Source organism: Abramis brama (genome assembly GCF_963993115.1).
Source record: "Abramis brama genome assembly, chromosome: 21".
Classification (NCBI taxonomy): Eukaryota; Metazoa; Chordata; class Actinopteri; order Cypriniformes; family Leuciscidae; genus Abramis; species Abramis brama.
In genome coordinates this window covers 13,244,768-13,267,556 of record NC_139983.1, presented here as the reverse complement: position 1 = coordinate 13,267,556, position 22,789 = coordinate 13,244,768, and positions in this window count along the sequence as shown.

The following is a 22,789-nucleotide window of genomic DNA, read 5'->3' as shown; positions in this document are numbered from 1 at the left end:
TTTTTTGTTGGCCATTACTTCTCTGAGGAGGGTAGGAGATCTCCAGGCGCTCTCTATATCTAACGGGTAACATCAAGGCCATCCTACATCCTAGGCCGGGCTATTTGCCCAAGGTGCCATCTAATGTGGCACGGCCTACGGTTCTGCAGGCTTTTCATCCTCCACCTCACGTGACGGCGGATGAGGAGAGACTTCACCTGATCTGCCCTGTCAGAGCACTCAGAATATATATCCAGAGGTCCTCCTCATGGCGGAAGTCAGACCAGTTGTTAGTGTGTTTCGGGTCGCCCAAGAAAGGGCTTCCTGCTTCTAAACAGACCATTAGCAACTGGATTGTCCATGCTATATCTATGGCCTACCAGGTGCGCAATTTGCCTTCACCTCTGGCAGTGAGGGCTCACTCTACCAGAGGCATGGTGTCCTCTAGAGCTCTCCTCTCAGGGGCCCCGATCCAAGAAGTCTGCGATGCAGCAGGATGGGCCACCTCTCACACTTTTATTAGATTTTACAGCCTGGACATTACATCGACACCTGGCACCCTTGTGCTCTCGTCCTAAGTGTGCCTGTGCGCAGCTTCACACTAGGACAGGCAGGGCTCGTTGTGGCATAGTGGGTACTCGTTCCCCCAAAGTGTCATTCGACGCAGTTCGAGTTCCCTCGAAAGGGAACGTCTCGGGTTACGACTGTAACCCTTGTTCCCTGAGAAAGGGAACAAGAACTGCATCCCTTCGCCACGCCTCCCCCTGCCTGGGAGCGCTTGCTTCATCACAGAAGCTATCTCTGTTGTGTGCCGGCGTCCTTTTGTAGCTTCCGCATATGCCGTCACACATTACGTCCAGTGTTGGGAGTAACGCGTTACAAAAGTAATGTATTACAGTAACTTATTACTTTTTGTTGTAACGCAGTAGTGTAAGGCATTACTAATCAATTTTCAGTAATATTTTACTCGGTACATGTTCAGTAACACTTGCGTTACAACACACTTTTAGCCCAAAATGTAATTGTTCAAAAAAAAAAAAAAAAAAGGGGGAACAGCCAGACCGCGAGACATTAACGAATGAAAAATGCCTAAGTTATTACATGTTCGTGGTCAGTCAATAGCCACGTGTGGTGTCCAAGTTTGTAAATAATGACTAAATGACAGCTTCTGATATATTTGTATGGCGATTTATTTCATTCATCTCCCTCTTGCTGGTGTACCTTTGTATTGTGTGACATAGTCCAGTAAAAGCATGTGTAGGACAGGTTTAGCAGGAGTGCCAGTGGAAAAGCGGCTAATAATGAGAATATGGTAGAAGAAGACTGTACATTCGCGGGATGGACGTATGCGCATTACTCTGTTTGTTCTGTGTTTTATTTCTAACCAGAGAGCAGTATGTTTTCTTTCGTTTTTGAATTGTTCTGTTTAAAAGTAGACATGTCTGACTGTGAGGCAAGTAGACTCTGAGTTTCGGTTCATTTATGAGACGCGCTTCAATTCACGTGCGGGCGCCTCCGTGCCCTGATTATCTCGTCTACTATATTTATTATTTATTAAATCCAAGCAATTGGTTGATGAAACATTGATTAAAATTAAGATACAATTAATACAAAACGAAATTCACTTTAAAGAAAGGCTTTGTGCTTTCTGTTTGAGGTCTCTGTGAAAGTTTTAAAGCAGTCTTTTAGTGCCGCTTTCAGAGCGCTCACGTCCGTAACTGAGAACTGACACAACCATTGTTTTTTCCTCATAAATGCGAACACGAAAAATAAAATAAAATAAAATAAAATAAAATAAAATAAAATAAAATGAATATATTATGTTCTGTGGAGAGCCAACCCTTCTTTATCCGGTGGGTAGTATTAATTTTGGTTTGCTTAGCGTAATTCACAGAATTACTAAAAAATATTTTGCTACCTAAAAGTTAAAGATTTTTTTGTGTCACGCATGCACGCATGTCTATTTCCCTCATATTAAATATAAAATGCATGTGTGTAGATTGATATTTTTCTAATATCTGGTCTCCTTTATTAAGGGAGTAGCCTATGGATATATAAACAGTCGTTTCAGTATATTGGTATTAAATGCATTTTCTGAGAATTATATTTCACGTTTTTACAGCAAATGTCAGGTCCACGCTGGAATTGCTCAATTTTAAAGAATTTGTTCTCAACTAGTTTTGTGGTGTAGGTCCGTATTTTATAATGTTAATTTCAAATAATACTAATAGTAATTTAAAGATGTGGTAGCTTTGGATCTGGACGGGAAGGATAACTCTGGGAACTGGAAGGGGAAGTTCAGCCTTCTCACACCGCGCACCGTGACACAGGTTCGTGGATCTGAGTGTCGCGGTTTCATATCACATATCTTTACAGCCCTAGTCATTTTAGAATGTTAAGTTCTACTTCTGTAGTTATTTTGGTGAAAGTAGGCTAACTCAAAAGTAATACAGGAGTAATGTAACACATTACAATTCTGAGACAGTAATATTGTAAGGTAAAGAATTACTTTTAAATAACAGTAACAAGTAATGTATAATGTATTACAGTTTGGAAGTAACTTGCACAACACTGATTACGTCATGACGCAACACCAATCAGGATTGGTTTAGTTTCATTCATACTTCAGAGGCGCTACGCTGAGGGGCGTTCCCCCAAAGTGTCATTCGACGCAGTTCTCGTTCCCTTTCTCAGGGAACAAGGGTTACAGTCGTAACCCGAGACGTTTTCTAAACCTGCAAAATACCATGAGGGAACGTTTGCGCCGGAACACGCCTCCTCTTTGCGCTGAACCGCCCAGAGGAGCGCAAGTTCATTCCCTAGTTAACCGACGTGCGTCTGTGGAAGGAAAAGTCCGCTGTGCGTCGGGTGCAAAATAGGAATGATGCATGCGTCTGTGTACAAAGTCAATTGCGCTGGGTGCAAGATAGGGCCCTCAGTCTCTCTGAACCCTTCCTTTCTGCAAGTCTGCACTGCTCTGATTGGTCAGATGGCCCAGTCTGTTACAATAACTGTACACACGTTAGTGCTAACGTAAATAACTGATGTAACATTACAGTTTGTGAACCAAATTTTTTCTCCATCCCTTATCATTACTTTAGGTAGTAAGAAAGACAGACAATCTGCATTAATCAACACAGTTTTAGGTGATACTGAGTCCACAGCTGATTAGCAGAACTATTTCAAGACAGTAATGTGAGTTAGCTGGTTAACAGAGACCTACAGCTGCACTGGGTGAAGACCCTATAAAAAATGATGTATTTTGAACACTTGGTAGAAAAAGTATACATTGATAATACACAAGGCTCGACACAACATGAAACTTTGCTTGAAGTATCACCAGGGGTTCTTCACATGAACTTGAGCATTGAGAACATTGTTTGTGTACACAGAGTTTACTAAAAAGAAAGGTTTTGAACAACTCAACGTAGTTGTGTCCGCCGGCATTTTGACAGTCAAAAATAGTCGATCTCCGAATGCAACGTAACAGGGAGGAGAGTAAAGCTCCTAAAGCTTAGTTCCATATTAATTCACGGATAATTTGTTGTTTTGTCGTTAGTGAAAATCAATATTGACCTTGTATTTGTAAAAGGAAGCTCATATAAGAAGCAGTACTAAAATTCAGAGTTAGTTCATTCCCATTCGGAGATCGACTATTTTTGACTGTCAAAATGCCGGCGGACACAGCTTCAGTGAGTTGTTCAAAATATTTATTTTTAGTAAACTCTGCGTACACAAGCAATGTTCTCAATGCTTGAGTTCATGTGTAGAGCCCTTGGTGATACTTCGAGCAAAGTTTCATGTTGTGTTGAGTCTTCTTAGTGTTTTAAAAATAGAGATTTTTGATGCTATCATAGAAGTGCCCCAAGCACTCCCATTCAAAAGGCAATTTGACCGAAAACGAAAATACGGTCAAATTTAAAAGTGGCGTTTCTATTCAAATTATGCTTTTAAACAAAAGTTTGCCTCGGGTAGATTAACAAAAGACCCTAGGTTGCATTTTGGCGAGAGTTACCCTTTAACTAATGTTAACAAATGAGACCTTATTGTAAAATCAGCATATTGGAATGATTTCATTATAAACTGTTATATTGCCATACTTTTTTTCAGGTTAAAAAACCCTCCTTTTTTCTCTTCTCTTAATTGAAACTTTTGGTCAGTGTGAATCAACAGTGAATGTACAACTACAAACAGCTGTACAACAGTGAGAAGTGTCGTTTGGACTGAGTAAAAGGGTTAGAGAGAAGTGAGCTTTTGTGTGCATCTGAATGTCCTTAGATGGCCTGAAAACACAGTAAACAGTAGAAAGGAATCGGAAGTGCTCTAGGGGTCACTATGAACACTCACACAATAGTCTTTCTTGCTGTTTCTTTGGCCTGGTGATGTAGCAGTGTTGTAGTAAAAATCCCCTGGGACAGAAACATCACGCTCACTCTCCACATGAGGTGAACGAATCAATCCACCATGCACCAATCCTCCTAGTTTGCTACATCTCTTATATAACTCACTCACGTTTCCCCATATCTTATTACAGCATCTTCCTTCATTTGTTTGTTTAATTAAGATAATGAATTTGTTGTGAAACACAGTCAAGGACGGAAGCCAAACCGATAACGGCATTTCACAGGTGACGGCACATTTATAATAGTGAAACGCTGTTCATGAGGTGTTGACAAAGAGGAAATTATTTCCAACCTCCACTGGCCTTTGATTAAGTAAGACTGAATTTGTAATCAACGACCTGATATTTTCCCAGCTTGTTTGTTTGTCTATTTAGAGCAACATAGATCATTCCAAACCAGAATCGCATACTAAGTACAATAACTAATTATTATTATTATTTTTTATTATTATTATTATTTATTTATTTTTGTATAGTGATATAGTGCAGTTTTAAAAACAAATCTTCTACTGAAAAGTCAATCAGTGGTTCTTGAATGGTTGCACTGTTACACACACAAAAATATTGTGTTCCCAGCATGAAAAAAAGTATGTGGTTTTTCTTAAATGTCAAATTAAATCAAATCAAGTATATTTGTATAGCGCTTTTCACAATACAGATTGTATCAAAGCAGCTTCACAGTATTAAATTAAAATAAAATAATACAACAAGGTTTGTTTCTAGTGGAATTTATTGATTGATAGAATAAAATTAAATATCCCCAAAATATCCCCAACTGAGCAAGCCAAAGGCAACAGTGGCAAGAAACCTAAAAAACTCCATCAAGTGACCTAATGGTGTCCTAAAACTCCATCAGGTGACCTAATGGAGAAAAAAAAAAACCTTGGGAGAACCCAGGCTCAGTCGGGGGCCAGTTCTCCTCTGGCATTTATGAACTAGAGGCCGGATTGTAGTTTGAACTGTAAGATTAACAATATTATATGAATGCCTGGCCGAAAAGATGCGTCTTTAATCTAGTTTTAAACTGGGAGAGCGAGTCCGAGCAACGAACAGTATCTGATCTGGATATCCTAGGTATGACCAAAAGCCTCGAATTTATTGATCTTAAAGAGCGCGATGGATTATAGGGCGATAGAAGATCCGTTAAATAGACTGGAGCTAAGCCGTTTAGGGCTTTATAAGTCAGTAGCAATAACTTATAATTAATACGGAACTTTATAGGTAGCCAATGTAGTGATGATAAAATCGGTGTTATATGATCATATTTTCTTGATCTAGTAAGAACTCTAGCAGCTGCATTTTGAACTAACTGTAGCTTGTTTATTGAGGATGCAGGACAACCGGCTAATAAAGCATTACAGTAATCTAGTCTCGAGGTCATGAATGCATGAACTAACTTTTCTGCATCAGAAACTGATAGCATATTACGTAGCTTAGCAATGTTTCTAAGGTGGAAAAAGGCAGTTTTTGTAACATACGAAATATGATTTTCAAAAGACAGGTTACAATCGAGTATAACACCCAGGTCTTTTACTGTAGAGGATAAAGTAACAGGACATCCTACGATGTCAAAGTTGTATTGTGAGAGGTTCTGTGGGCGGTTTTTTGAACCGATAAGTATTACCTCTGTCTTGTCTGGATTTAATAAAAGAAAATTACGCGTCATCCAATCTTTTATATCTTTAACACACTCTGTCAATTTGGATAATTTAGTGTTTTCATCCGGCCGTGATGAAATATATATTTGAGTGTCATCAGCATAACAATGGAAACTAATTCCATGTTTCCTTATAATATTTCCAAGTGGCATCATATATATTGAGAATAATAGAGGGCCTAACACTAGGGGTGTGACGAGACGCTTACTCCACGAGACGAGACGAGACACGAGATTGGGTTCACGAGAACGAGACAAGACGAGATTTTTACACAATTTTAAAGAAATCCTCAATGATGAAATGTATGAATGGAAAATAGTCTTTTATTCAACTGAAAATCACAAAATGCAAAACAATTTAGGTGCATTTTGAAATCAACTTGTAATGAATGTTATTTTACTTCTATTTTAATGAATTCTATGCAGTAAAGGACATGCAAACACTGCAAAATGTTTTGCTATAAACTCTACCGTCTGGCTTCTCCCCTGTACGATTTCACATGAGAAATCTAACTCCTTTCCACAAATCGAACATAAAAAAAAATAAAACAGTATAAATAAAATTAATATAAATAACTGAAATAACACTTTAAATGCAAACAGTAAGTGTGTGTCCATAATCAAAGTAGCCTACTGCTCTCTCAAAACTACAAGTTCAAACAGAAAAAATAAATTTCTTCAAGCATGAAAAAGAGATAAATTAACTACACAGAACAGACTAAGATTATGGTCATGTTCTTTTTCAAGAATATAAGCATGTCGACGATTTCTGGCAGCAGTTGAGACCTTTGGGCAGTAACTAGGGCTGCACGATATGAGGAAAAGCTGCGATGTGCGATAACATTGTTTAATATTGCGATGTCGATATGACTTGTGATATGTGAATGTTAGCTATACTGTTCTCATGTCTTAGTGCTTTAATAGGTTCTTTGCGCGATAGGTCAAATGTTTATTACCTGCCTGGTTCAGATTACACTATTTTAGCGCGATTTTGGCACAATCCGTTTCGTGGAGATTCGTAAAGGACAACGGGCGTCGGGACGCAAGATTCGATCGTTTCATTTCGTATAGTGTGTCATAGTGGGCGACAACCTACGCGTCTGCGATGCTTCAGGACATCACGACAGAAAGACTAGCATGTTTAATTTTAACGGTCCTCCACGACGGGTTGAGTGTGAGCGAGAGTGAGTGTGCGCGAGTGAGTGAGAGTGCGAGCAACAGTGAGTGTGCGTGTGTGCGCGCGCGAGTGAGCGTGTGTGTGTGTGCGCGCGCGCAGAGTGTGTGTGTGATTGGCCCGGCACACAAATGATTTAAAAGTGGCAGGGGCATCTTCAATACTAATTTCACCCTCAGGCTCCATCACGCTGACATCACAACAACTCACGAGACAAAGTTTCACCTCGACGAGAAATCTCGTCGCGTTTTAATCTCGTCACACCCCTACCTAACACAGATCCCTGCGGCACTCCATAGTTTACTGGAGTTATGATCGATTTTTCTCCATTTAAATAGACAAAATGGTAGCTGTCAGATAAGTATGATCTAAACCAGCTTAATGCTTGTCCTTGAACACCAGTATAATTTTGTAGTCGATCTAAAAGTATTGTGTGATCTATAGTATCGAACGCAGCACTTAGATCAAGTAAAACTAGTATTGAGATACAGCCTTGGTCAGAAGCTAAAAGTAAATCATTTGTGATTTTAACGAGCGCAGTTTCAGTGCTATGGTGCAGTCTGAATCCAGACTGAAAATTTTCATAGATATAATTTTCTTGCAAGAAAGAGCCCAGTTGAGCGGACACAACTTTTTCTAGTATTTTAGACATAAATGGAAGATTTGAAATGGGTCTATAATTTGCTAGATTATTATGATCTAATTGTGGTTTCTTAATGAGAGGTTTTATAACTGCCAGTTTAAATGTTCTTGGAACATGACCTAAAGATAAAGATGAGTTAATAATATTGAGGAGAGGCTCTTCCACTACAGGTAACACTTCTTTCAGTAGTTTAGTTGGTATAGGATCTAATAAACATGTTGTTGTTTTAGATGAAGTGATAAGTTTATTTAACTCTTTTTGTTCTATAGTTGTAAAGCACTGTAATTGTTCTTGCGGGGTGATAATTGAGGTTGAATTATAAGGCGCGATTGAGGATTGAACGTTTACAATTGTGGTTCTGATGTTTTCTATTTTCTCAGTGAAGAAGTTCATGAAATCATTACTACTAAACTGTAACGGGATATTTTGTTGGGATGACGTCTGTTTATTTGTTAGTCTAGCCACGGTGTTAAATAAAAACCTAGGATTGTTTTGGTTATTTTCTATTAGTTTGCGGAGGTGCTCAGCCCTGGCTGCTTTTAGGGCCTTTTTATAACGTGACATACTGTCTTTCCACGCGATTCTAAAGACCTCTAAATTAGTTTGTTTCCATTTATGCTCTAAATTACGGGTTTCTCTCTTTAGAACATGCGTAGTATTATTGTACCATGGTGCTTTAATTTTCTCTCTGACCTTTTTTAATTTAATGGGTGCAACAACATCCAATGTTCTAGAGAGAATGGTGCTCATAGTGCTAGTTAGTTCTTCTAGTTCATCTGTTTGTTTGGGTTCAGGCAGCAGCTGAGACAGATTAGATAAGCAATTTGAGAAATTATCTATGGTGGATGGAAGGATTGTTCTGCCTGGTCGATAACGGTCCGGTGACGTTTTGCTTGACCCCAAAGGAATTTAATAAATCTATAAACGCAGCCCCTAACGCATCATTTGAATTATCTACGTGTATGTTAAAATCTCCAACAATTAATGCTTTATCTACATTGACCAATAGATCTGAGAGAAAATCTGCAAACTCTTTTAGGAAATTAGCGTAAGGCCCAGGCGGTCTATATACGGTAGCCAAGGCTAAAGATAATATGGATTTTTTTCTAACATCTAAGAGCGTAACATTTAGTACAAGTACTTCAAACAAAATAAACGTATAACCCGTTTTCTGAGTAACATTGAGAATATCTCTATAGATTGTTGCAACACCGCCACCACGACCAATCAGACGGGGTTCATGTTTATAGGAGTATCCAGATGGAGTAGACTCATTTAGACCGAAATAATCATTTGGTTTAAGCCAGGTTTCAGTAAGGCAAAGTACATCGAAGCTATTATCTGTGACTATTTCATTTACAATAACTGCCTTAGGTGTGAGTGATCTAATGTTTAGAAGACCTAGCTTTAAAAATTGTTTTTGTTTACTAATAGCAACATTTTCTGTTTTAATAACAATTAGATTTTTCCTAGATCCTGCAGTAGAATTATTATTTGATCTCACTAAACGAGGAATAGACACAGTTTCTATGCAATGTTCTACACTAGTATTTATATCATTTAAATTGGTGCAGGAGAGACTATGATTTGGACTATTGGTTACTAGTCATTTAATGGTATTTAACATTTTGGAGATGTTATCCGATAGAAGATCCACTCCGAATCTGTTTGGGTGTAAGCCATCGGCACGGAAAAGCCTAGGACGCTCCCAAAATAGATTCCAATTATTTACAAAGAGCAATTTCTGCTCATTGCACCATGACATTAACCATTCATTTAGAGCAAATAGTCTACTAAACTTTTCATGTCCTAGTCGGTACGTGGGAAGCGGTCCTGACACTATGATCGTTGTTTCAGGCGATGTGCTGCGTACCGTATCGATCAGATTCCTGAAGTCTTTCTTCAGAACCTCTGTCTGGCGCAGCCTGATGTCGTTCACTCCCGCGTGCAGGACCACAGTTCCGATGCGCTCGTCATCGTTCAGAATCTCGGGAACGCGAGCAGCAATTTCAGAAACACGAGCACCAGGAAAGCAGTGACTGTGCACCTTACTTTTACCTAATGTAGCGTGTACGTGCCGAACGATGGAATCGCCGATGATCACAGCATCGCGTTCGGTTTCGCGTAGAGGGGAGAAGCGGTTTTGTGTGGATAACTTGAAAACCGGGAGGGGCGGAGAGAGTCTTGGTCTAGACCTGACTCGCGTCTTCCGCTGCGGAACCATCCAGGCTTCGTGGTGGCGTGTTGGAGCCGGAGTGAACGAGACCATGGCTGATCGCGATCGCGACCTCGGCGCTCGGGACCGATGCTGAGTAACGCACGGAGTAGACGAGGTAGGAGTCAGCGGGTTAGTAACGTTAATCACTGATTTGTGTGCATCGGCGCGTGTTGTTTCAAGAGCTAACCGCCGGTCTATCAGCTCGGCCTGTCTCACTAAAAGGTCGTGGATCTGTTTCTCAACAGCTTCCAGCTCAGACTGCAACGCGTGCAGCTCAAATGTATCTTCACCTGCACCAAGAGGTAGACTACTTACATCTGATAAATTCGCCATGTTTGTTTGTAAGTGAGTGTGGAGAAGACGCGTTCAGCCGTGATCCACGGACGTAACCTATAAGAGTATCCAGCGTTGGATCACTAATAGGCTTGAGACGCGTCTGCTCAACAGTCCGCGTTGTAGGCTAACTATGAGGTTTGAGCAGTAGTGCTTCTCAGTGAGGAAAAGTAAAAAATGTTCGGGTTGTAAGTGAGTTTAAAGGGAAAAATCAAGAATTATAAATCAAATCGATAGAGCTCCAAAGACAACAACGCGTTCAGACGCGACGCATGCGCATTCGAATTCCGTACACCAAGTTTCTTTGATCTGATTATCATAGATAAATGTATCATAGCAAAATAAATACACTTATCAACTTTTAAAAAGGTGAAGATGCTTCCCATACATTTTTCTAACAGTGTTGGGGAAATTACTTACAACTTGGCGTTGCTCCCTAAAATAAATTTGTTAGGCTACTTTGCTACTCTTTATGCAAAGTAATGTGTTACGTATACTTGTGTTACTTTTTCTCACCTGGACTGGGCTTGATTGCTTGTTTTTAATTCCTTTTGAGGAATACTGAATATTTTTTTGTGCAAGTGAGATGAGTAAATGCATAGGCTACTCGCATTTATTCTAGATAATAAATCTACGTTGACCTACCCTCTGTTTGATCGCTGATCGCTGATCGATTGCTCCTGTCTGCCTCGCTGCCTGCTGTGAGTGTGTTTGCTTCGGTGCTGTAAGCTCCGTCTTAGCCTCGTATTTCTTTGTTTTGAACCATCATTTACTATCATTTCTAGTTGTTTATACTACTACTAAATACCCGACATCTCAGATTAACCTGACATCGCTAGCTTCCGTTACTACTAGCACAACACGCTAGTAATTCGCTAGCCTGTTAACGCGCCACCCGTGCGCTCAGCTACTTTTTATTTATTTATTTATTTATTTCTCCCGCGCCTTTGAGTTCATAAAAAGCTCAGGTGAGTAAGAATCAGTCAACAAACACGGTGAGTAATGTCTTGTCCTGTTATTGTCACCTGCACTTCATGTCACATGACTTTATGAACTTCTTCACTTATAAGATTGATAATATCAGGGACAAAATTATAACTATGCAACCGTCTACTACAGTATCGCATCAGGCAGTGCATTGTAGTCTCCCTGAGGAAAAATTTGATTCATTCGTTGCTATAGGAGAGGAAGAATTTACTAAACTCGTTAAATCATCTAAATCTACAACATGTATGTTAGACCCTATACCGACTAAGCTACTGAAAGAGATGCTTCCAGAGGTCATAGATCCTCTTCTTAATATCATTAATTCATCTTTGTCTCTAGGATACGTACCAAAAAACTTTAAGCTGGCTATGATTAAACCGCTTGTTAAAAAAACGCAACTTGATCCTACAGAATTAGTCAATTACAGGCCAATCTCGAATCTACCTTTTCTGTCAAAGATATTAGAAAAAGCAGTATCTTCACAACTGTGTTCCTTTATTGAAAGAAATGGTATCTGCGAGGATTTCCAGTCCGGGTTTAGACCGTACCATAGTACCGAGACTGCTCTCATTAGAGTCACAAATGATTTGCTCTTATCATCCGATCGTGGTTGTATCTCTCTATTAGTGTTACTCGATCTTAGTGCTGCATTTGACACCATTGACCACAACATTCTTTTAAATAGACTAGAAAACTATGTTGGCATTAGTGGAATTGCACTAGCATCGTTTAAATCATACTTATCTGACCGTTATCAGTTTGTAGCAGTAAATGAAGAGATGTCTTATCGATCACAAGTTCAGTATGGCATACCTCAAGGCTCAGTACTAGGACCGCTGCTGTTCACTCTGTACATGCTACCATTAGGAGATATCATTAGGAAACATGGAATTAGCTTTCATTGTTATGCCGACGATACTCAGCTCTATATTTCTTCAAAACCTAATGAAACTTACCAATTCACAAAATTAACGGAATGCATAGCTGATATAAAAAATTGGATGACTCGTAATTTCCTACTTCTAAATTCTGAAAAAACAGAGATTCTAATTATTGGACAAAAAACGTCCTCACGTAATAATCTAGAATACTGTCTAACACTTGATGGCTGCTCTGTCAAGTCTTCGTTGTCAGTTAGGAACCTGGGTGTGCTCTTTGATACCAATCTTTCATTTGAAAGTCACGTGTCTAGTATCTGGGTTGTATCTCTCTATTAGTGTTACTCGATCTTAGTGCTGCATTTGACACCATTGACCACAACATTCTTTTAAATAGACTAGAAAACTATGTTGGCATTAGTGGAATTGCACTAGCATCGTTTAAATCATACTTATCTGACCGTTATCAGTTTGTAGCAGTAAATGAAGAGATGTCTTATCGATCACAAGTTCAGTATGGCATACCTCAAGGCTCAGTACTAGGACCGCTGCTGTTCACTCTGTACATGCTACCATTAGGAGATATCATTAGGAAACATGGAATTAGCTTTCATTGTTATGCCGACGATACTCAGCTCTATATTTCTTCAAAACCTAATGAAACTTACCAATTCACAAAATTAACGGAATGCATAGCTGATATAAAAAATTGGATGACTCGTAATTTCCTACTTCTAAATTCTGAAAAAACAGAGATTCTAATTATTGGACAAAAAACGTCCTCACGTAATAATCTAGAATACTGTCTAACACTTGATGGCTGCTCTGTCAAGTCTTCGTTGTCGGTTAGGAACCTGGGTGTGTTCTTTGATACCAATCTTTCATTTGAAAGTCACGTGTCTAGTATCTGTAAAACCGCATTTTTCCATCTTAAAAATATATCTAAATTACGCCATATGCTCTCATTGACAAATGCGGAACAATTAGTTAATGCGTTCATGACCTCAAGGCTAGATTATTGTAATGCTCTACTGGGTGGTTGCCCTGTACGCTTAATAAACAAACTACAGCTAGTTCAAAACGCAGCAGCTCGAGTTCTTACCAGAACCAGGAAGTATGACCATATTAGCCCAGTTCTGTCAAAACTGCACTGGCTCCCTATTAAACATCGCATCAATTTTAAAATATTGCTGATTACTTACAAAGCACTAAATGGTTTAGCTCCACAGTACTTGAGCGAGCTCTTAACGTATTTTAGTCCTTCACGTCTATTGCGATCTCAAAATTCCGGCCAGTTGATAATACCTAAAATATCAAAATCAACTGCTGGCGGTAGATCCTTTTCCTATTTAGCACCAAAACTTTGGAACAGTCTTCCTACTATTGTCCGGGAAGCAGACACACTCTGTCAGTTCAAAGCTAGATTAAAGACACATCTCTTTGACCTAGCATTCACATAGAACATTATAGACTTCTATAATTCAATGTTAGGCTGCATAGATTAGGTCAGCTGGAACCGGGAACACTTCCCATAAATCCTGATGTACTCGTTACATCATAAGAAGAATGGCATCTACGCTAATTTTAGTGTCTTTGTTTATCCCGAGGTTTTCCCGCAGCATGCCGCATCCAGGCCGTATCCAGATCTGACGAAGGACCTTCGCCTGAACCCGATGTCAACGCAGTGTTGAAATGCCAACTAGTCTCTCCCTATGGAGGATCCCTTTACCACTCTAGAGATAAAGCGTCGTCGGGAAAACTCAATTCGCGTACCTACCCCGAATTGATAAAATAAAATAAAATTCTGTATCAAAAATTATAATAATTATATATATAAAAAATTATATATAATTTAAAGGTGAACTAAGTAACTTTTTTTATCTTAACCGAACAGCTTCGGAGTCATTGGAATGGTTATATGACTGTTTTCGGGTTGAATGGTGGTCTTCTCGCACCCCTCGAGCGCCTGTGAGACGAAAAACCACCCTTGCAACTTTGGGCCGGCGGGCCGCTGGCCGCAGCGTCAGAAACTATCGCGTGATATCAGGTCTCGCGATGTAACAAACTGCTTTACGGCACTGCACACATATACTATCTAAACATTTATATGCTAGCCTTCTGTGTATTATACATACCTCAGTGGACATGGCTCCGTGCGTTCGCCGGGTTCTTTGAAAACAAATGCACATGACCAGCGGGAGAAGATGGGACGAGCCAACGAGTTTTGACGACAGTGTTGTCAAATATCTATTCCGAAGCTGTAGGGGGAGCTCTATAGAGAAACCCGCGAGAAAACAACGAAGAAGTCGGTAAAGCTGCATAATGCAGCTTTAATAACAAATGATCATTGCGACGGAAGCGAATCAATCAAAACTACTGTAACTTTAGCTGGAAAATAACTTTAAAGGGGTCATATAATGGTACATGCACTTTTACAAGTTGATTGTACTGAAATGTGTGTTGGCAGTGCCTGTACACAACCATCATAAAATGATAAAAATCCATCCAGTGTTTTTTTTTAAATCATCTTATATGTTTCCTCCTGTCTCAAATCAAGCTGTTCGATATTGTGACGTCACAAAATCGACGCCCCTCCCACGATGGCTGATTGACAGCAGCGTTTCAAACACAGACCCGCCCTCGTGAGCGTGCTGTCAATCATAGCACGCGCCAACCGGCCCGTCCTTCGGATGAGACGTTAAACCGAGGTCCTGACTCTCTGTGGTCATTAAAAATCCCAGGATGTCCTTCGTAAAAGAGTAGGGTAACCCCGGCATCCTGGCCAAATTTGGCCCTTGGCCTCTGTCCATCATGGCTTCCTAATCATCCCCATATACTGATTGGCTTCATCGCTCTGTCTCCTCTCCACCAGTAAGCTGGTGTGTGGTGGGCGTTCTGGCGCAATATGGCTGCCGTCGCATCATCCAGGTGGATGCTGCACATTGGTGGTGGTTGAGGAGATTCCCCCCTTCAATGTAAAGCGCTTTGAGGTCTCAGAAAAAGCGCTATATAAATGTAACAAATTATTATTATTATTATTATTATGATAGCTGGAGTGCTGAGTAGAATGGCGTCTAACGATTGTGGTGTTCTGTTCTTGGGTGTAATAATGAACACAGCAGTCATATTGATGATGTTTCTAAATCCGTACAGCTGAAGACGCAGTGGCTGAGTTTGTTTTCGAAGGGAATATTCCCCACGATCAACGTCAATGCTGTTTGCGCGAATCATTTCACCAGACTGCTTTACAAACGAGGGTCAGTATAAAGCTGTTTTTGCTAAGAAGCTGCTCCTGAAAAAAGGATCAGTACCAACTATTCGTGTTCCTGCTGAACCTCCAGAAGAACAAGTGAGTGTAACGTTTTATTGACCTTTATATTAATCTTTATATTAATCTTTGCAAATAGCTTGCACGCTTCACGATGAATGTGGCTATTTTTACACTCAGGGTACATTATGGCATGTTTTCTATGTACGACGTTATCAATATAATTCATAATCCCACGTTTATAATGAACGACGCGTTATGGTTATTGTCAGAGAATGTCCGTAGACGGGCTCTGGTTATTGTGTTATTGTGTTACAAACGGTGTACGCACAGAACAGAGGGGCGGGGTGAGCAAAGCTCATTATCATTTAAAGACACATGCACTGAAACGGCGTGCTGAAAACAGAGCTGTTTTTGACCAGGTAAAATGAGTGTTTTCTTACAATACTAATGAGAATTTTTAATTAAAGTATATTACAAACTTTTAATTTAGACCCTAAAGAATCATATTAGCTTGTACAAAAATGACATTATATGACCCCTTTAAGAACCACTATAAAGCCAAAACAATCTTACCTTAAATTATACGTTTATCTCTGTAAAGCTGCTTTGAAACAGTCTACATTGTTAAAAGCGCTATATAAATGAAGATGACTTGACTAGAACTACAATAACCATCATGTTTACACAGTGAACAACGTATCTGCCTTTACTCTCGATTTCTCTCAACATGACCACAGGAGAGGTGTCAGTCAGGTGTCAGATTACTTGAAAAAAGTAATCTGATTACATAACTTGCATTACTTGTAATGCGTTACACCCAAAGCAGTTGTCTAATATAAAATATGGGTCATGCTGTAGACTGTCACACAGAACCATCAGTATTTGACAGCATACAAGTCAAAAATCTTGCTTTCACCCTTTCGGCACTCTTGGACAACACTCTGCATCTTTGATTCTAGCTGTCCAGACATTGCTTCTGAGAAAAAGAAAAAAAAAGTCATAGAAGGGCTTCTATTTATTATTTAGTGTATGCTATTAGAAAACTTGCCCTAGTCCTCTCTGTAAATAATTGATGAACAGTTGTATAAGTTACAGTTAGCAGATTACCACCACTGGCATGGCACAGAGAAAGCCATAATGCTTTTATGGAGCTTAATATCCACTGGATTACACATAAATAGCTTCTTTTTTTCACGTAATTGAATTGAAGGATTTAACGGTAGCTCAAACTCCTCATTTCACACAAGTCTCTATGCAGATCAGTTAATTGTGGCACAAAGGACAAATAGGGCAAAGCTTCCTACCAGATTCATGCTCAATTAAATACAGCATTTTTTTTCATAACTTAAATAAAAAACAAAATTCGCCCATGTCAATCTTGTTTAATTTTTAATGGTACTGTATTAAAAGTAGATTTCCTCCAGACTTACCTGCCCGAGGCATATGAAATTTTAAATGCACTAATGCATTATGCTTCCAATATCTCCCCTCTCATTAATATCCATGATGCTCTATTGCCCATGAACAAAGACGTCTACACTGCTTGGAAAAAGCAAGTCATAACTGAGCTTCAATTGTCACATGAAGAAAGTTAAATGCATGGTGGTAAATATTACATTTAAAGCCACGGGGTATGCCGAGGGCATCAAAATATACATCATATTACTCAAATTTGTTGTGTTTTGCCATAAAAGCAGATGTGTTAACTGATTTACCATGCACCAGCTGAACTCACAGTTGTCAATCAGAGCAAGATAAATGAGCATTTCACAAAATGCACCACTAGACACTTGAATTTTGACCAAGTACCCCTTTAATTTTCTTCAAGACCTATATGTAGTTGAGGGGGGAACTATTTTCAATCAGAGAATGGGGCAAATTAGGATTTGGCGGTCTAAAGAAACAAGGCTGTGACTCACTAATTTAAATGTCACGAGTATATTAGCCCCGATGCTTCTGCCCTCTGGACTCGATGGGACATCGTCCCTCTCTGTGACATTTAATTGTCTGTTTGTATCATGTGCGAGGTGTAATATCACTACCTAAAATAGCCTGAGTGAGAAACGCACAGCTTTCAATAAGCATGTTCTTTACATTTTAGGAAGTAAATGCAACAAGAATGCAATTATATTACATTTCTATATTAATTGTATTTATTTACTTACTTTAAAATGTAAGTGGTTTCGGTTGTGTCAAAAACAGGCAGAATTTATATTTTATATTTATAAGATAACCTTTTCCGACCTCAAAGTTACTTCTTCATGGTACAATGAACTTTTTTTTTTACCTTAAAAGATGTGATGTCCGTGTGATATGACCTGTTTAGATGGAGTTCAGTCATCTTATAACTTCCTGACACCATCTCATACAGGAAGTGCTAGCCTAGACACTTTTCTTGGCACAGATAGCTTGGCAGCGCTGCCCCCCCACACACACACATAATATCCTCCCATGTTGCCTTTGTAAAGTTATATGCTCATCGGGGACACAATATCCTCACATAGAGACCAAAATAGCCCACTGGCATAACACTTAAGCGCTTGCTCATGGGAAGAAGAGTCATGTTTTGCTAATTTGGGGTCTTAATACGAGGTCTTGTTGATGATGCTGTAAGGAATAGACGACTACAGGGAAATGGTGTGAATGAAACATTTCCAGCTCACTTGCTAAGCAGAACTATAGCTCATTTGCCGTTTTCTATATGTGTGTGTATATATATGTGTGTGTATATATATATATATATGTGTGTGTGTGTGTGTAATGACACAAGGACTTAACCTTCAAACGTTTAAGCAAGGTAAAAATATACTGTACATGATTGTACAGTACACATGCCACACTATCCTGACAACATACTGGAAGTAAGAGATACTATTAATACATTTTACATACAGAACAACAGGGTTAAAATGCAAAGTAAAAAGTATAAAAAAAAAAAATAAAAAAAAAAAGGCCTTATCTTCATTTGCCAGACTGTTCTCATTCCTTTGAGAGTTTCCTCTAATGGAGTATTGCTTGAAAGCAGTCCAAAATGATTTTGCTTCAACTAAGTATAAATGTCTATGTTGAAGGTAGATTATGGAACTCTATGAAGAACTGCAGAGGTGCGCTATTCGAAGATGGTCCTGTAAGTGAATTTAAATAGATTGTTAAAATAGTTCCATTTATCATACCACCGAATATTATTTAGGTTAAAAACAGCAATGCGCAAGGGCAGCACTTTTTCGGCAATAAATCTCACTGATAATGCACTTGGTTCAAACCCAAAAGCTGTTCTCATCATTTCAAAATACAGCCCTTGTTTGTGAGCTCTGTTTTTAATCCAGAATGACTCTTTAAGCCCACTCAGAAACTTCCACAGAATTGGGACATCTGTCATTTACGAAGTTACACATACTGTCCATTGCATTGTTTTGTTAGATAAATGTTAAAATAATAATGTGATCTGGCTCATACTCTCAGGCTCATACTCTCAAACTCATGTCTTTAGACCGTCCACAGGCTGTCTGACTATTATCATATCATATATTGCACACAAAACTGGCAAGGTTTTTTTTTTTTTTTTTTCAAGGAAACAATGTTATGTTTATCAGGGTCACACATTTTAAGGAAGAACTGTTCACTGGATTTACCAAAGTTTGCCAGGTTGGTGTCAAATCACATGGCTGCCCCCATAGTTTATCATAATGAACACTGTTTGCTATTCTGTGTTTCTTTTCAAAGCACAATCATTTATCTTCCCCTTTGTTATTCCTCATTCTGCTGGAGGTTGTCATGGAAATCGAAGCAGACAAAGCCGCCAGACTGGGGTCCAATGAGGGATTGTGGGAGTTTGAGGTTGAGCTCAAAGGAAATAAGCATCAGCAACATATCTGTGACAGATGAGTCTAAGATTTATTCCAGGAATCCCTCCGATTGCAGTTATAATGGGCACAAGAGATGGTGTGAGCATTCCAGCATAAATATATAATATAATATAATATAATATAATATAATATAATATAATAATATATAGACAATGAAATATAGACACATTTGCATCGGAACCACATTTTGAAGCAAATTTAAGTGAGTGTGAGTTTGAACTGGCTTGGAGAAGTAAAACAGAGTAATTGTATTAGTCCAACTAAATAATCATTCATTTTGATTAATTGTGACTATCCTGATATATATAAAAACAAGTTTTCTTATTAGACTTATTTTATTTATTTATTTACTTACTTAACTAAGTTCAGTACTGTCAAATTAACCCAACCATCAAAACCATTCCCCGCCATTGACCGATTTTTCTGGCTTTCCATGTTTTCACTGTTTTCACATTACTTATGCGGTAGGGGGCGCTGTTACACATCTTCTGAAAGAGTACTGAATCTCCGGAGCAAAACACAGGAAAAAAAGAAGCAGAAACAAGCGATAAATTGTAGCATTGTATGCACATTGTAGTCTTTGACAAGAACGCAATTTTCTCAACTTTTTGTTAAAATTGTATTTATTTATTTATGAAACATACCCACATTCAAGTGTTTGTTTTTTTGTTGTTGTTTTTAAGTATCTATAAAGAATAAAATGTAAAAAAGAAAAAAAAAAGAAGCAGCAGCAGAGGCTCTGTTTTTTTCTTCTGATGTATTTCATGTTCAGATATTTATACAACAAACTATATGGGGACCTTGACATTTTTGTGAAAATGATCAAAAATGCTACATTGCTGTTAACTTTTTTTAAAACGCTGGTGGGTAAAGAGTTAAATTATTAAAGATTTTTAAAGATTATTAAAGAAATGAAAAATTTTAATTATTACATACTGCACTTCAAAATATACCAACTTAATACAAATTTAAATATACATACACTTGTAAGTTCCCTATAATAAATGAATTATATATATATATATATATGTATATGTGACACCTGCCTTAACTTAGTTTGTGACAGACAGGAAAACATACTACAGATCTCTGACACTGACCATTGATGTTGTGTATTTGTAGCTGTCAACAGTCAAATCCTGTACGATTTTCTTGAGTGAAGAGTAACATTATTTTCTGAATACAGTATAAAAATTTCACATTTTCCAGAGCACCACTGGCTACAACAAATCACAAGCAAGATCCACTAAAGTGCATCATCTCCCTTAGATGTCTCAAATGGCTCAGTAAATGTATGGTAAAACTCATAATAACAATAATAAACGTTTTGAATCAAAGTGGTCTGGAGCGCTGGTGGATAATAGCAGCTAGCTGACAGCAGGGATTCTGGGTATACAAAGATGCCTGTGATGAGCTTTTTATAGCCTTGCCTTTATTAGTTGATTTTTTAGTTATGATACAGAAATGCAATGAACAACAGTCAAATTGACAAGTCAAAACTTAATAATAAAATATGATGAAGGAATGTAAAGGAACAATAGTTTAATGAAATTTGATAACAGCGTTCTGAACTTTAGAACAAACATTAAATTACATTCATAAAATAAAAATAAAAATCTGAGTTTTAATTAGGTTGAAAAGTGCACCCAAAGAAGGCTTTATTGTGGTTAAGATGATGTGAAAACCTGCACTGTGTTCATGAGGCATATTAATTGGACTATCATTTCAAGTCATTAAGCACAGTTCAGCTATTGCATTAATTTCATATCAATACAAAAACCAGCTTTAAAGATCATGCGGTGTGACTCGAGAGTGCTCTTATTTCGCTTTATAAGAATGCAGATTTGTCCGGGTGATGGAAAATTCCCTCACCAATCCATCTCGTTGGTCCATGCACATTAATTAGGCACACTTGAGCTAAACGCTGACTCCATTCTTTTGCATCACAACACTTTGTTTTTAGACCTTACATATAGTGTTTTTCATGCAATTCCTAACAGGAAGTTAACTAACTTATCCAAATAAATAATAAAACTTGTATTTCATGATTCATTTATTGAATGGCATTGGCCTTGGAGAAGTTAACAATGTAATTCGCTCCCTTATATGTCACTACTCTCATCATACTAAAACAGGTAAGTCTTTCTTTCAATATAAAGCAGTGAAACATAATAATTGTGCTGTTTAAGTGTAAACTAGCCCCATCAGGGTATGAATTATTTCTAACACTGCTTTGCTAACTCAGAACTTAAGTTATGAACTTATTCATTTGGAAGTCATGGGGTTTTACAGACTTTTGTTATTTAAACTGCAGGCATAAACCTTTCCACAGGGGCTTTGTCATAGTGCAAGGAGTCCGTTTTAACCTTCCTTTAAGTCTTCTATAGACATGGAATTAAAAAGTTGCTGAAGAAGCCTTTGCGTGTTGCATTGCTTTTATCCAGTTAAAGGTCCTTTCAGGATAATTTGACATACTGTACTGTAAAATCATGTGATCATGTACAAGGAAACGACAGAGGATGTTGTTTGCATGTCTGCTCTTAACTATAAGAGGCCTTGTCATTGTAAATCTACTGTCACAGAGTAATATGATTAAAATTGTATTAACCCCTAGCTGCTTCTTTTTGATCTGCTGTGACTTAATGTAAAAGTAACAGTATGATATTTCCTCCAGCATGTTTGATGTGTTTCCTATTGCAGTGAGATCTATCTATCTATCTATCTATCTATCTATCTATCTATACAATTACATAGTGTATTTATACAACCATACTGTTATACAGAATACAAATGCAATTTTAATAGTCATGCTGCTTAAAAGATAAAATCTATGATGAGCATTTAAAACATAGTTTGTTTGTTTTCTCTTCTACACTGTAATTAATGTTATGCTCTGTGAATCACTAATTACTGTGATTTTCTCTGGCAGTGAGGCAGACAGCAGAGTAAATGCACTGACAGCAGCATGCATTTTGGGAGGAAGGGTGATTTCTGTTACAAATCCATATCTTTTTGTCAGTGAGTTTTTCCATCTATGCTTAGTTTGTAGCGAATGCAGCTTGTTTAAGTGTTGCTTTGATGGAGTTGTACTGACATCTAAAGCAGCTGGTTAATTAACCGTGGATTAGCAATGCCACTCATTGAAAGAACTGGCAGGAACTATTGATAATTACTTGCAAGGTGAAATAAATCAGCTTTAAATCTCGAGAAATTATGAGGGTATTTTTTTTATAACCATTTACCTATTTGAGCTCAGTAAGATTTTTTTTTTTTTTTTTTTTTTTTTAATTGGGTAAGTAATCAGTACTTTTATTTACCAATGATGCTTTTATTTTAGAAGGATCATGTGACACTTAAGACAGGAGTAATAATGCTGAAAAT